Below are 16322 nucleotides of genomic sequence, written 5' to 3'. Positions count from 1 at the left end.
GAAATTTTGTGAAGGTTGCCTACGTAAAAGACTAACAGCATCAAAAAACTAGGAATTAGTAATTTAATTTGTCAAGTAATTTAAACGATATTTTGTAATAATTAAAGTTAAATATAAGAAACATAAATAAAGGGATTCTTATTTATGAGAAATGTACATAATATAGGGGAGACTGGGGCGAAAAGTTAAATTTTGCATAAATGATTTTTTTTTGGCAATATAAGCCGCTTAGATGCAAATATTTGTATATCAATATTGTAGGGCAACTTGTCCTCTACAACTTTCAATAAAAAAGTTCCTGATATTTTCGCAAAAAATACATGTTTTGTCCTTTTTTGAAAATTTTGTTTTTTTTAACTTTTCGCCCCATGCTGGGGCGAAAAGTTAAATGGCTGGGGCGAAAAGTTAAATTCTATTTTTAGCCTACTAAAACTATTTTCTGATAGGTGATAAATAGTAGATATGTTAAAGTATACGTAAACAAGTAATTTAGTAAATAAAAGATCTTTGTTTATTTGACAAAAGCTTTAAAAATAGTTGTAAAGTTAAAAAATTGAAATTTCAAAAAAAAAAATTTTTTTTGGTTTATTTCACGTGAACCGGCTTATTTTTTGACAGAGTACTTGCCAAATGTCAAATAAATAATGTTTAAACAAATAAACCCAAAAAAACGAAAAATAAAAAAAAAAATTTTAACAACATGTAAAAATACATTTAACTTTTCGCCCCACCCATTATTTAACTTTTCGCCCCAGGGTGCGTTTTGGCTTTAACAACAAATATAAAAAATCTGACTAAAGATATTTAGAAAATACATGTAGGTATCTCTTCAGGGGACCCAAATAATGAAGTAAAAAAATCGCGGTGAGAAAAAATGCAAAAAATATACTTAAAAGTTGATATTTTCTTTTTCGAAAAAATTTTCAAAAGTAGGTTGAAAAAAAACTTTTAATATTGACACCACAAAAATAAACAGAATTGCACACAACTCCGGACATTTATTTAGGGTGATAACACCCTTCTATAATTAAAATTGCAATGCTCTAACTATTTTCGTTCGAAAGATAATGAATTTTAACGGTTTTGGTAGTTTAACTTTTCGCCCCAGTCTTCCCTAAACATGTCAAATTTAAAAAAAAGGTTTTGATAAATTTTTTATTTTTTCAATTTTGATATATTTATTAAAATAATTTTTTGAAATGATTGAAAATTAAATATTTTCTTTTAAGGTACAATTTATTAATTTGTAATTAATGAAAAATTTCGTAAAATTACATTTATTGTATTTTTACATTCTCATAAAAAATGACAAAGTCTTGGATTTGTGCGATGTTGAGAAATTTCTAATTTTTATAAATCTTCATTTTTCATGACCCCCTGATGAAACAAAATTCACCCCCGATGAAATTTTCAAAATTTTGTATTTTTTACAATTTTCAAAAAAATATTTTTTTCTAATTTTTTTCTTAAATTTTGTACAAAAACAAACAAATTTTCCCTTGGACACTTTTTTGTAAAAAAAAAAATTATGAATTTTTTTCAAAATTTACTATTTAATGCTTTTTTAAATTTTATGTCAGCCATGTATAAAGTATACATGGCTTGAGTTGTATGTGAGACATTCCAGGCCAAATAGGAAATTATTTTGCTTTTGCATCTCAAATTTTTTTTAAACTTTTTTTTCTTTTAGTACTCTTTGAAATGAGCTACCTTGATTTTTTTCAAATTTTTTCATAAAGCGGTTTAAGAGATACAGATTTTTGAGAAATGACGTTTTTTACGTAAATTTTTTTTAAATGCTTATAACTCGGTCAAAAATTGATTAAATTGGAACAAAAATCTTTTACAGCAAATTATGCGTTTTCAGACTAAGTCTCTCCAAACATAAATTCTTTTCTGTGTAAAATCGTGTTTGCATACGATCGGACAAGACTTAAAAATTGTTAATTTAGTGTTAGTTCTTACAAAAAATTTTGAAAAAAATTAACCGATACACACATTGTTGAAAATGAAATTTTATTTTAAAAATTTTAAAATCTTATCGTAAATTATTTACAAATATTTTTATTGCAAATTACGCGTGAAAACAAAACTTTTCATTATAAAAACATCTAATTTAATCAATTTTGACCGAGTTATAAGCATTTAAAAAAAATTTAAGTAAAAAACGTCATTTCTCAAAAATCTGTATCTCTTGAACCGCTTTATGAAAAAAATCAAGGTAGCTCATTTCAAAGATTACTAAAAGAAAAAAAAGTTTAAAAAAAATTTGAGATGCAAAAGCAAAATAATTTCCGATTTGGCCTGGAATGTCCCACATACAACTCAAGATTCAGCTAAAATAAAAAGAACAAGAATATATTTCTACCCAAAACATAAATTTAGAAAAAATACCAGGAATAGATTTTACGCAAGTATAATATGTATATAATTATGTGGACGTCCACATGAAAAGGGCCCATATTGTCGGTTCTAGTTTTCGAGATAATCGCAATTTAGTAATTTTGGAGCAAAATCTTAATTATTTAAAATTTTTTATTATCAATCTACATGTTTTGACAACTCGAATCATGCGGTTTTCATTAATTTATAGATTATTTAACTGTTTGATTTCAGTGGTTCTTTAGAAAAAAGGAAATTGGCCCATTTTGTCGGTCATTTGCAAAATTAAACAGTATTTCAAAAATGGAGGTGAGGAAAAATTTAAAACCTCTTGATTTTTCATCTTTAAGGTGTCCTGGACTATAAACAATTCTTATCTGAATAACTTCCCAGAAGAACCAGAGATATTGATATTAGAGTCTTTTTTTTGTGATTGTCAAAAAGAAAATTTGGATATTGCGTCAATTTTTTCATAATAGAGACTGTCAAAAAATTTTGAATAAGTTTAATATCTATTCTTTTTCTTCAAATAACACAATAAAATTGTACCTAATCATTAATCTTGTAAAAAAATTGTTTTTTAATAGAAAAACTGTCCTATTTAGAAAAAGGCCCATATTATCGATTTTTCGTATTTTCAAAATTAAGAGAGGGGGATGGTTTTTAAAATTTAAAACCTATTGGTTTTTTATCTGAATAACTTACAATAAGAGAACTAGAGATACAACAATTAGTTAGTATTGCAATCTTCAATAATTCCGTTTTTCTCGAAATGAGGTTTTTGGCGTTCTAAACTTTAAAATTCAGTAACTCAGCGAATTTTTAACCAAAAAGTTCTAAGACCACTCAAAATTTTCCAAATTTTTCCAGAAAATCGCCCATATAGATAACTTCAATAGTGCCACAATGGGCCCTTTTCATGTCGACGTCCACAGATAATTATAATTCTTCCATAAAACTAAAAACGAAGTATCACTGACAATATAGTATATTTTTATATTTTATATATATTTTAACATAATATGAACTAATTTTTATAAACACGGCTCCCCTAGGACCAAGAAGACTAGAGACAGGAGGTAAAACTTCGGTAGTGGGGGTATGGCAATGCTGAGTCGCTCAGCTGATGTATGGTCAGGCGTTTACTTTCAAAAAAAGTTTTCACCGCAGTAGACCAGACGGACTTCTGCGCAATCTAACACACGTAAACACGGGAAAATATATTCTATACAAATACAATATGAAATATAAGTGTTTATATTTTCAAACATCTTTTAGTTATTAAAAAAACGTTTTAAAAACAAAAAAATGTGTAAACTGTAGCATGAAGTGTATTAAAAGTTAACAAAAAGTAATAGTCATAGTGTTGTGTAGGTTTATCTTTCTTCTTGTTACAACTTTTCACACAGCACGTTTTCGGAATTTTTTACTATTTGAATAACAATTTAATAATCACTCACATTATTTCTATATATCCGTTATGACACACATTGTCAATTGTGTCTCGATTGTACCGATTGCACTTTAAAGTTAACCTCAAATTAAAATCATATCATACACATATGTAAAACATGGTATACAAGAATTTGAATGTGTGAGTGATGTGCAGAAGCACCGCGCCGGCGACTTTTCGAAACGAAAAACGCCTGGTTTTTCGTTTTTTTGGGTTTATTTGTTTAAACATTATTTATTTGACATTTGGCAAGTACTCTGTCAAAAAATAAGCCGGTTCACGTGAAATAAACCAAAAAAAATTTTTTTTTTTGAAATTTCAATTTTTTAACTTTACAACTATTCTAAAGCTTTTGTCAAATAAACAAAGATCTTTTATTTACTAAATTACTTGTTTACGTATACTTTAACATATCTACTATTTATCACCTATCAGAAAATAGTTTTAGTAGGCTAAAAATAGAATTTAACTTTTCGCCCCAGCCATTTAACTTTTCGCCCCAGCATGGGGCGAAAAGTTAAAAAAAACAAAATTTTCAAAAAAGGACAAAACATGTATTTTTTGCAAAAATATCAGGAACTTTTTTATTGAAAGTTGTAGAGGACAAGTTGCCCTACAATATTGATATACAAATATTTGCATCTAAGCGGCTTATATTGCCAAAAAAAAATCATTTATGCAAAATTTAACTTTTCGCCCCAGTCTCCCCTATATTATGTACATTTCTCATAAATAAGAATCCCTTTATTTATGTTTCTTATATTTAACTTTAATTATTACAAAATATCGTTTAAATTACTTGACAAATTAAATTACTAATTCCTAGTTTTTTGATGCTGTTAGTCTTTTACGTAGGCAACCTTCACAAAATTTCTGGACACTTTCTTCCACAAGTCACATTCAGCTCTCAATTTTTATGGTGGAAATAAGATTGTGGCTTATAAAAACATCATATCGAAACAAAATAAATTTTAAATAGGTACATAATTCTTTATTTATTTTCGCTTTACGGTAAAGAGCTCTTTTTTTAAGAAAGTGTTTAAAATTATTTTTTAAAAATTGACAAAATAAAAAGTTTCATAAAAATCAGTCGAAAGTTTTGGATAATTTAAAAAGAAAGAATAAAAGCAGATACTTATAGAGAAAAGGGCTCTTTATTAAAATTCTATATATATGAAATAAGGATTTAAGTAAAAATCTGTTTGTAATAATATACGATGTTTCTACGAGCGTCAATATTATTTTCACTATACAAATAATTGACAGCTTTGATGTCGGAAATAAACTTATATGACCTGGTCGCCTATAGAAAGGGATTTTAAAATAGTAGAATAAGTAATTATTGTTTTATAATAGAAAATTTATTAGCTCCAAATTTCTTTTAATATCTCATATAATTGAGGATTTAAAAAACATAATTAAATTAATTATTTTGATACAAAGGAATAAAATAAATAAATTTTTATAGACAAGAAAAAATGATTAAAGATAATTTAACAAATATATAAGGTAAAAATTAATACTTTTTTATGATTTTGTAATTAATAATTAATTTTTGATTTTATATAATTTTCCAATTACTAATTAACTAATTTTTCAAAATAATACAAAAATATTCAATAAATTTTAGAAATAATTTAATTTTTTCAAAATTCTGTATATTTGTCATTTTAAATATTTTTATTAATTATACAATTTAATAAATTTTACCTCTAGAGGTACTAATTAGCAATTTTAATTTTTAATCATTTTAAAAGATTATTTTAATGAATAACAAAATTTAAAAAAAAATTTTTCATATTTTTCGTTTTAATTTAACATATTTTATATTATGTATATTTTTATAAACAAAAATCCCTTTATTTATATTCATTCTATTAGTTTTTATTACTGCAAAATTTTACTTTTATAATTTTTAACAAAATAAAACTTACTGCCCTGTTTTATGATACTGTTATGCCTTTACGTAGGCAACCCCGCCTTACTCCAACTTTCGGTGCGGACATTTTTTTCCAAATCAAGTCATCTACATCTGTAAATTGTAATCGTAGAAATCGTTTTGTGGCTCGTAGAAACATCGGGTTGAGACCAAATAAATTTTTACAAATTCTTTATTTAATTTTATTTTAGGGTAAAGAGCTCTTTTTTTGAGAAAGTGTCAAATTATTTTATAAAAAATTGTCAAAGTAAAAAGTTTTGTATGAAGCAGTTGAAAGTGTTGGATAATTTAAATGGAAAGAGAAAAAGCAGAAACTTATAAAAAAGAGGGCTTTTTATTGTAATTATATATGAAATAACGATTTAAGAAAAAATTTGTTTTTAATAATACGATTTTTCAACGAGCGTCAATATTGTTTTCGCTATACAAATTGACAGTTTCAACATAAAAAATAAACTTATAAATTGGTTGCCTATTGAAAGGGACTTCAAAATAGTAGAATAAGTAATTATTGTTTTAGAATAGAAAATTTATTAGCGATAAATTTCTTTTATTATCTTATATAATTGAGGAATAAAAAAACATAATTACATTAATTATTTTTATACAAAGGATTAAAATAAATAAATTTTAATAGACTAGAAAACATGATTACTAATAATTTAACCAATATATAAGGAAAAAAATAATACATATTTTTACGGTTTTTTAATTAATAAATAATTTTTAATTTTATATAATTTTCCAATTACTAATTAATTAATTTTTACATATAATAATACAAAAAATTCAATTTTTATAAATAATTTAATTTTTCAAAATTCTGTATATTTGTCATTTTTATTATTTTTATTAATTACAATTCAATAAATTGTACCTCTAGAGGTACTAATTAGAAATTTTTATTTTTAATCTCTTTAAAAAATTATTTTAATGAATAACAGAATTTAAAAAAATGCTTTTCATATTTTTCGTTTTAATTCAACATATTTTATATTATGTATATTATTATAAACAGAACCCCATTTATTTATATTAATTATATTAGTTTTTATTACTGCAAAATGTTATTTTTATAATTTTCAACAAAATAAAACTTACTGCCCTGTATTATGATAATGTTATGCCTTTACGTAGGCAACCCCGCCTTACTCCACCTTCTGTTGTGCGGCCATGTTTCCCCATATCAAGCCAACTACATCTGTAAATTGTAATCGTAGAAATCGTTTTGTGGCTTGTAGAAACATCGTGTCGAGACCAAATAAATTTTTACTAATTCTTTATTTAATTTTATTTTAGGGTAAAGAGCCCTTTTTTTGATTAAGTTCTTTGTTTTTTTTTAAAAAGTGATCAAAGTGGAAAATTACACGAAACATACTGGACAGTGGGGGAGAGTGGGTTGGCAACACTTGACAGTTCCTGACCTCCAACGCCGTTAATTTAGAAGAATTAAAAAAAAAAATTAAATAAAATGACTTTAAATGTTACTTTTCTTTAGAAATAATTAATTTATAATTAATTGTAAAATCTTTAAAAATTTTATGACATTAATTCCTAATTTAGTTTTATTATCTAGATAGGAATATAGTTTTTAAGTAAAATATTAAAATTAAATTTAAAAAGAACAATTTAAAAATTTAGAAACAGAAAGAAACTATAATATAAGGTTACAAATGCAATACTTTACTATATCTATATATTTATTCATGTCAAGAAATAAACAGAAATCGTTATATCTTTGATACATTGTGCTATAAAGTTAAAATCTAAATTGAAAATTTTCTTATATTTCTTAATGCATTATAATTAAAAAAATTTACTTTAATAATAATTAGAAAAAAAGGTACAGCCTACTTAATCATAGACACGCATGGACACAAATTTCCGCTTTTTCGAGGAAATGCTTATCAATTATGCAAATTCATAATTTTATAAATTGCCACTTATAGATGGGACGTTCCACGCCAACAAGGACAGTCTCCTAGACAAAAATGATCTTAACGGATTTAAGCGTATGATAGCTTAAAAAATTCGTGAATTCGTCTACTTTCGAATTTCGAGTGGCGTTTTCAAAAATTTTAAATAGCGATGCGAATATGGCCGATAAATGCCATCATGTTCTGGAATTTTAAAATGAATTTGTGTATTTAAAGCCCAAAAGAACTCAAATTATTCTCAAATACCTTACCTAATAGTATTAAAGGAGGCTGAATGCAAATCTGATGTTAGTTTTTAAAAATTCAAAATGGCGGATCCAAAATAGCGGACAAAAATTAAAAAACGATTAGATTGGCTTGAAAATTGTTTTTTGGGGGTTTTTGAGGTCGCTTATTACAAATTTGAACTTAATTTTTACAAATTCAAAATGGCGGATTCAAAATGGCGGAAAGAAATTTAAAAAATCGAACATAATTGCTCGATATTTGTTTCTCGGGGGGTTTTTTGGGTCGCTGATAATGAATTTGAAGTTGATTTTTAGAAATTCAAAATGTCGGATCCAAAATGGCCGAAATAAGCTTTAAAAATTGAACGTAATTGCTCGATACTTGTTTCTCGAGGGGTTTTTGGGATCGCTGGTTATAACTTTTATGTTAATCTTTTTCAAATTTACTTCCAAATTATTTTTTGGTCCTGTATCTAAAAGAAATTCTTATTGACAGCATAGTAAAAAAATCTTTGGACAATAAGTAACAATTGGATTAGGTGGCCCTGAAAAGGGCCGATTGATAGTTTTTCTATTTTTATTCTTCGCTTTTGAAATGTTTGGAAACAGATGTTATACAAATTCGTTTCCAAATTATTTTTTGGTCTCGTAACTGTTATAGATATTCTTATTGCCAGAAAAGTAGAAAAATCTTTGGACAATTTGTAATAATTGCATTAGGTGGCCCTGAAGAGGGCCGATTGATATTTTTTCTATTTTTATTCTTTGTTTTCAAAATCTGGTGACCAATTCTCATTAAAAACAAATAAGTAATAAAAATGTCTATAATAAGTCTATGTCAATAGTTGACAACATTAGTGGTAGTCGTTGCACTTGAGTATTGTAAAACTTTTTATGTTTTATTGTCTTCAACTACAAATGCATGACTGCTTTGAATATGTTTGACGGCAGGTGCATCTGTGAAACATTTGTTTAGATGCCTTTGCTTTTTTTTGTGTGTTGCTGCACTGTAATAAAATATTTTTAACCCTTGAAATTTCGATTGAGCCCACTTAAAAAGGGATTCCGGCGTTAAAATTGCTTCTGTAGGTTTTGCCTGCAGACTAGCACGTGTTGCTTCCCGTTTAAAAACTGACCTATTCCATCACATGCTCCTTTACCATGGGCGGTAGCGTGAGTGTGCCACTCTGCATCAATGCCAAAATCTTCTTTGTGATGTACTAGATTGCACATTTGGTACTTATTTTTGTAGTGCTGTTTAGCACCGTCAGTTACGTAAATAATTTTTTTCACATTCGGGACGATTTTTTTTATTTCGGGAATTAAAAATTCTTGAAGAATGTAAGCAGCAGTTGCGTCATGAGTAGTAGAATCCGACAATGCAATGAAACTGCAGTGCTTCAACTCCGTTCCAGATTTGTAATAAACAACTGCTGGATGCACTGTGCATTGGTTTTTATTGAAATGAAATGCTTGCGCAGCGTCCTGTGCGACATACGCATAATTTTCAGAGAAGTCAAATTGAACTAACACTTAATTTTTTCTCAAATTACTCTTTCGCTGTGATATATATTCCGCCTGAGTTTTGGAAATGAAGTGATGTGGTATTAAATTCTTCAAGTTATCACAAAATTCAATTACAAAATCTTCAGCAACTAGAAATTCTTTTTTTAAGGTGCAACGATCTACTGTTTGCCATGTACTAAAAATTATTTCTTGTACTCCATTTTGCTCAAAAACATCGCTAATATAATTTGAAAAATTATCGAAATCGAGACAAAATGTACACTTATTTAAGTAGCATGCAGGCAAAGGATTCTTACAAAGCACAAATTTGAAGCAATCATTATAGTCACGTATTGGATTTTCTGACTCTTCTTTCAGTTTTTGTAGATCAGAAGCATCAATCATTGATTGAAAATTTTCATGAGTTGTACAGACACATACACTATGTGTACCTTTGGCTCCAGCCAGTACGCACCATTTAGGCCTCAGTTCAGCAAACTTACTTAAGCTTATTATTATTTCGGGATTTGAACTCGAAAATTCTCTATGCAGACTAACAACATCAGAAAGTAACAAACGTTTTTGTTTTTTTTTCTTTTTGTCCATTTATTTTTATTGAAACAGTATCTTTCTTATTTGACATTATTCTGCTATTGACATCACTCTCATACCAGTCAATGACTTTATCAATTACAACATCAGAAAGTTTGTTTCCCTTTTTCCGAGCTGGTATTGCCAAAATACCATCCGTTTTTCGAAGATTCTTGGCTTTTTGAGCCATGCTTTTAGGACAACCGAATTCTACAGCTACTTTGCGAATGGACCAACATTCTGGAGCTATTGTAAGAATGGTTATGCGTAGAGGATCATTATCTGGTAATTTATTAAATAATTCCTTTAGGCCATTTAAAAGCTCCTCTAACTCTTCTGCCCTTAATAGGTCAGGTTTTTTCGACGGAGATGGTTCAGTTTCAGAATTGTTTTCTTGGGAGAGGTCTGATTCCCCCATAGGTGTCTCATCAATGTCAGGTGTTTTATAATTTGCATAAAACCTGTTTCGACATTGACTACAAATTTTTGTACTTTCATTACAAATTCCAAATTTTTGTAACATAGGTTTAGACATTTTTCGTAAATATTTTCCTTTATGTCCATCAATTTCAAAAGGATTTATACATCTATCTAAATGAGAAGCATTTTCTGAAGATTTTCGCTTTATAGGAGCCATGTTATATTTCCAAAATCGACCGAATTCAATATTAACTGCTAACAATCAACATAAAAAATGAAAAAAGTTTCCAGTTCATAAAACTAAAAAAAACATCAATCTTAAATCGAATAGAAAAAAAATAAGAAACGGTAAATTACAAAACTGAAAGAATGTTGGACTCTCTAAAGAGTGACCAAAAATTCTTCAGAGTTATGGTACGTCAAGAATTAAACTAGAAAAAGCAATCTAAAAATAAATTTTTAAAAATAAATTCGGCAAAGAAAATTATAGAAAGGAGGAATTTTAGAAGATTTTTCAGGAATTGTACGACTGCTACGGTTTGCGATCACAAAATAAGAACTGTTTAGCGAACGAGCCCGGCTTATTCATACAGTGGTAGGGGAATATGGCTTGGTAGGATATCGCGACGCGCTGATTGGTCCGCACAAGTCACGCGAGTGTGAGGAGAAGACCCAGCGACGCGTTGATTCGTCTGTTTGAACCTCCTGAGCTCAAGAAGTTTTGGAAGCCTTAAACGCCTTAAAATACATTTAATTTAAATTTTATATTTAATTTTATTCACAAAGCAGAACTTAATAACTTTAAAATGTATGATTATAAAATTAAACTGAAAATTGTAATATCGCTTATATATTGTTATTATATATTGCTCGTCAATATTTTCTTAACAGGGTTTCTAAATAATTTTTATTGCAAGTTTTCATGAATTTTCCATGATTTCCAGGTCTTGAGTAATACGATTTCTATTATGTATCAAAAACCGTTAAAAAACATTAACAATATTATTAAATAAAAAAAAATCAAAAACAAATTAATTAAAATAACATACTTTATTAAATTAAAGCTTAGAAAATTATAATAAATATTTTTACAAAAAATATTTCTCTCAAATAATTCAATTAAATGAAAATCCGATTAAAAGCAAGTCCAAGTTAGAGAAAATTAGGCTAAATAAAATTTCCTTCAAAACAATATAGATTAAAATAAACAATTCGATTAAAAAAGAATTCTGTTAAAGAGGAAATTGGTTAAATTAAAATTTAAATACATAAAAATTCAATAAAAATAAGAAACACTTGTTGTTAGAAGAAATAACCACGAAAACACTTTTACTTGCATCCTTTCCATGTGTTGGCGAACAGGACCAATAATTTGAAAAATCGAAATGTTATAAAAAACCGCAATATGAAATTTGTTTTTACATAATCTATCTGTTATAAGCATTTTTATTACTTATTTGTTTTCAATGAGAATTCTTCTTCTTCTTAAACCAGATTTTGAAAACAAAGAATAAAAATAGAAAAACTATCAATCGGCCCTTTTCAGGGCCACCTAATGCAATTGTTACTTATTGTCCAAAGATTTTTTTACTATGCTGTCAATAAGAATTTCTTTTAGATACAGGACCAAAAAATAATTTGGAAGTAAATTTGAAAAAGATTAACATAAAAGTTATAACCAGCGATCCCAAAAACCCCTCGAGAAACAAGTATCGAGCAATTACGTTCAATTTTTAAAACTTATTTTGGCCATTTTGGATCCACCATTTTGAATTTTTAAAAATCAACTTCAAATTCATTATCAGTGACCCCAAAAATCCCCCGAGAAACAAATATCGAGCAATTGTGTTCGATTTTTTAAATTTCTTTCCGCCATTTTGAATCCGCCATTTTGAATTTGTAAAAATTAAGTTCAAATTTGTAATAAGCGACCTCAAAAACCCCCAAAAAACAATTTTCAAGCCAATCTAATCGTTTTTTAATTTTTGTCCGCCATTTTGGATCCGCCATTTTGAAATTTTAAAAACTAACATCAGATTTGCATTCAGCCTCCTTTAATACTTTTAGGTAAGGTATTTGAGAATAATTTGAGTTCTTTTGGGCTTTAAATACACAAATTCGTTTTAAAATTCCAGAACATGATGGCATTTATCGGCCATATTCGCATCGCCATTTAAAATTTTTGAAAACGCCACTCGAAATTCGAAAGTAGACGAATTTACGAATTTTTTAAGCTATCATACGCTTAAATCCGTTAAGATCATTTTTGTCTAGGAGACTGTCCTTGTTGGCGTGGAACGTCCCAGATGTAAGTGACAATTCGTAAAAATGTCATTTCGGACAAATAAATATTTTTATAAATTACATTTAGCAAAAGTGACAATGGGTAAATATATAGTTTAAAAATAATAAAGATTCGTAAAAATAAAAATTCGTATAAATAGCATTTCGCTATAAAAACTGTTCGGTTAATTGATATTTAGTTAAAATGACATTGACCAAATGCAGTTCGGTAAAGTGTCATTTGAGAAATATTCATGCGCTTGGAAATTTTATAAGTAATTAAAATTAAAAAAATTAAATTAATATAAAAGGAAGAATAACTTGGAGAAGCAAAATTACATGTTAAAATGTTTAAAGAAAAATCACGTGTTAAATGGAAAATGGAAGCAACGTAGTCGACCGCGAAGCGGTCGACGGAGGAGCTAGTAATAATAATCAACAGTATTATTAATTTAAAATTACTTAATTTAATTATTAAATTATTAGATTATTATTCTTAGATTTCTTGTTCTGATTTTGTACAAAATAAAAAAGAATTATTTCAATAAATGTTAAAAATAATTTTATACAAAGCTAGAATTGCACATTTTAATATATAAAGCTTTGGAGTATAGTATTATAATCTTAATAACTTTAACGTCAGACTATAGTAGTAGTAGACACAGGTCTACAGTAGTAGTGGTACGGATTACTACTTTTTCTAGTAAAAAGTTCGCTCTGCAATAGTAAAAGTTGTTTCTTGCAGAAGTAATCTTTTTTTCCGAGAACTAATTATTAGAATTTCTACGAGTAATATTTACAACATATCGAATGTAAAAAATAATACAAAATTTAATAAAATTTACAATGACGATGTAAAAATTAAAATTCTTAAAGCAATTTTTAAAAGTGACTAATGTAATAATTACTATTACTAATTTTCACTACCAGAAATAGTAATATTTACTTCATGCGATGTACATTTTACAATGAATAGTAATTTTTAATATAAAAGTAAAATTATTACTATTCCATAGGATTTTTTACTAGAAACTCAGCACCATTTTTCTCCGTGTAATAATAAAAATAATAGTAATAATAAAACTATAATTTTATTTATAATTATTAGGGTTCCGTAAACTGTAGGTGTTCTGTCGGAATCCTTATGAAATCACTCGTTTTTCCGTTCCAGAACACCCCTTAAATTCAAATTTTGCAATCAAAAATAATAAAAAATTAAATTATTTAAACAATTAACACTATTATTATCCGGGATTTCACAATTGTTTTAATAAATACTTGTTTTTATTCAATTAACTCCATATACATATAAAGCACGTACAAACTAAGGTTATTTTTTAATTTTGCAAATAATTAAGTTGGGCAAAAAAATCTGAAGATATTTTATGATTTTAACAATTCAGCAACAGTGTAAACAAATAGGGTAGTTGTACCAGGGAAAGAATTGACATTAGTAAAAGAACAAATTGATTAATATTTATCACGATATTTCACAAATTATAACTTTTAGTACTATAAAAAAAAATTTTTTAGTTCCTTATTTCTTCAAAATATAGTTTACGATAAAAAAATAGATTTAATATGCAAGTTATTTTTGAAAATAATTTTTCCCATAGTGGGAATTTTTTATAATTTACTTTTCAAACATTTCTAAAGCATTCAATTTTTAATCCATTTGAGTGCTCTTTGGTTTAAATTAAAGGGAAATAATTTCTCAAGTTATCCCTCAATACACACCTGAGAATATTCAATTGTTTATAATTTTTTTTATTCAAAGTTAACAAGTTTATAGTGTACTTTCCCTTAAACTGTTGTAAACAATTTTAATTAACAAATAGTTAACTTTGGTTCCTCTTCACATAAAAAATTTGGTTCTTTCATATTTATATGACGTACAGTACAGTGTATTAGTATTGGTAATAGTAGAGGGGCTGCTTTTCTGAACAACCACGTGTAAACACTCAACAAGCTCATTTTAAAACATTAATAACAAAAAACCTACAAGTAGAAATTATTTTTGATTTTTGTATATGAAAGACCAATTCAAAAATATAGAATATAATATAAATAACTCAAAATTAATTTTTTTACACTTCAGGTCCCTGTCACCGTGGAGCGTCACAACTGTTACAAATCGCTTTGTAACCATGTTCAAGATTTGTTATTTAACTGTTACATCCCCCTGACTTCGACTTTTTGCGAACCCTATGTCATCATTTACAAAACATATTCTTCAATTATTTGTAACAGTGTTTTCTGGGCTTTCATCAAAACTGCAAGACCTTTTTTTCAGAGTGTGTATTCTTTAATAATAATGTATTCATTTAAATTTAAAGGTAAATTGTTAAAATATTCACTTACCTTTATTTATAAGATACTCTGGTGAAGAAAACATTTTTTTATATTTATAACCTCTTTTATACTAGCAAGAGAAAACAATTATTGGTTACAATAATTGATTCATTTTTATTGCAAATTATTTCTGAGAATTTTATGTAGAATAAAAATACGTAAATTTCACTGAAAACGAAGTTGATAAAAACATACTTCACAATTGTTCAAATGCAGAAATATTGTAACGGTCGCATATTGTAATCTTAAAATGCAGTTATGTTTGCATTTAACTTGCAATGAATTAAATATTCCTGACACTTACGTGGAATACATTTATTTTCATATTATTAATTCGCAGAAAGATTCCTATAAAGTAAAGTGCAATTAATTTATCATCTTATTTGCGACGAGCAAATATGGATTTCCTTACCAGGGCCACATCGGGCGCATCGTTTTATTTCCTAATAGGGACGGCCCGATCCGGGCCACAGCAAAATTTCTACACGGGCAGGGCTACTTTGTGCCCCAAATAGCTATTTTTGACTCTACGATTCATTAAAATTCAGAATTAAAAAAAAATGAAAATCAACTGTTGATATATGTTGGGACATCCTTTTAAAGGTGGTCTTTGAGTTGGCCGACAAAACAAATTTTTTGTTTAAGTTGTAGTCAGAAATTCGTCCATTGTGTATGCTTCATTAAATCTTTTTTGTAGATAATCCAGAGTATACTTGTAGAAAAATGTCTTTGCAAACTATAAACGAATACAGTTTTACTACATTAACTGCTTTACATTGTGGTACGGTCTAGAATCTATATAGTTACACTACACACTTAGAAAACAATCTATTTATTCATCTTAAGCAGATTTCCCTTTTAATATTTATTTAAAAGGATTTCCTCTAAGTACAAAAGGAAAGTCTTTTAAAGTATATCCCTTAGGGGCCGTACACATAATACGTCACGCGATTTTTGACCATTTTTAACCACTCCCTCCCCCTATGTCACACTTCGTCACAAATCTTGAACCCCCCCCCTCCCCCTACGTCACGTCACACACGTAAATTTCACTGTAAATTTTATACATTGGACATTATATATTATATCCTACACTCTAAATTATTGAATCAGTTAAAAATAACTGATTTAGAAGCAAAAAATCAGACACTAATTCAAATAGTAATATTTTTTTCTGACAATTAGTTAAAAATAACTGATGTTTTAATACAATTTTTTTTATTAATTCAAAT

General features: G+C 27.4%; 1 protein-coding gene across 2 annotated transcripts in view; it reads right to left on the bottom strand.

Annotated features, from left to right (window-relative positions):
* The window catches only part of LOC122503628 (alpha-glucosidase-like), a 78679-nt gene extending 63525 nt beyond the window's left edge, over nucleotides 1-15154 (bottom strand). For both annotated transcript variants that reach the window (XR_006301765.1, XM_043614249.1), the window contains exon 1: nucleotides 15100-15154. The gene's annotated coding sequence lies outside the window, so the exon portion shown is untranslated. The remainder of the gene's footprint in view (nucleotides 1-15099) is intronic.
* Nucleotides 15155-16322: the final 1168 nt, after the last annotated feature.

Source organism: Leptopilina heterotoma, unplaced genomic scaffold, assembly GCF_015476425.1.
Source record: "Leptopilina heterotoma isolate Lh14 unplaced genomic scaffold, ASM1547642v1 Lhet_267, whole genome shotgun sequence".
NCBI classification, from domain to species: Eukaryota; Metazoa; Arthropoda; class Insecta; order Hymenoptera; family Figitidae; genus Leptopilina; species Leptopilina heterotoma.
The sequence above is the reverse complement of the archived record's forward strand: the minus strand, read 5'-3'. Positions and strand labels throughout refer to the sequence as shown.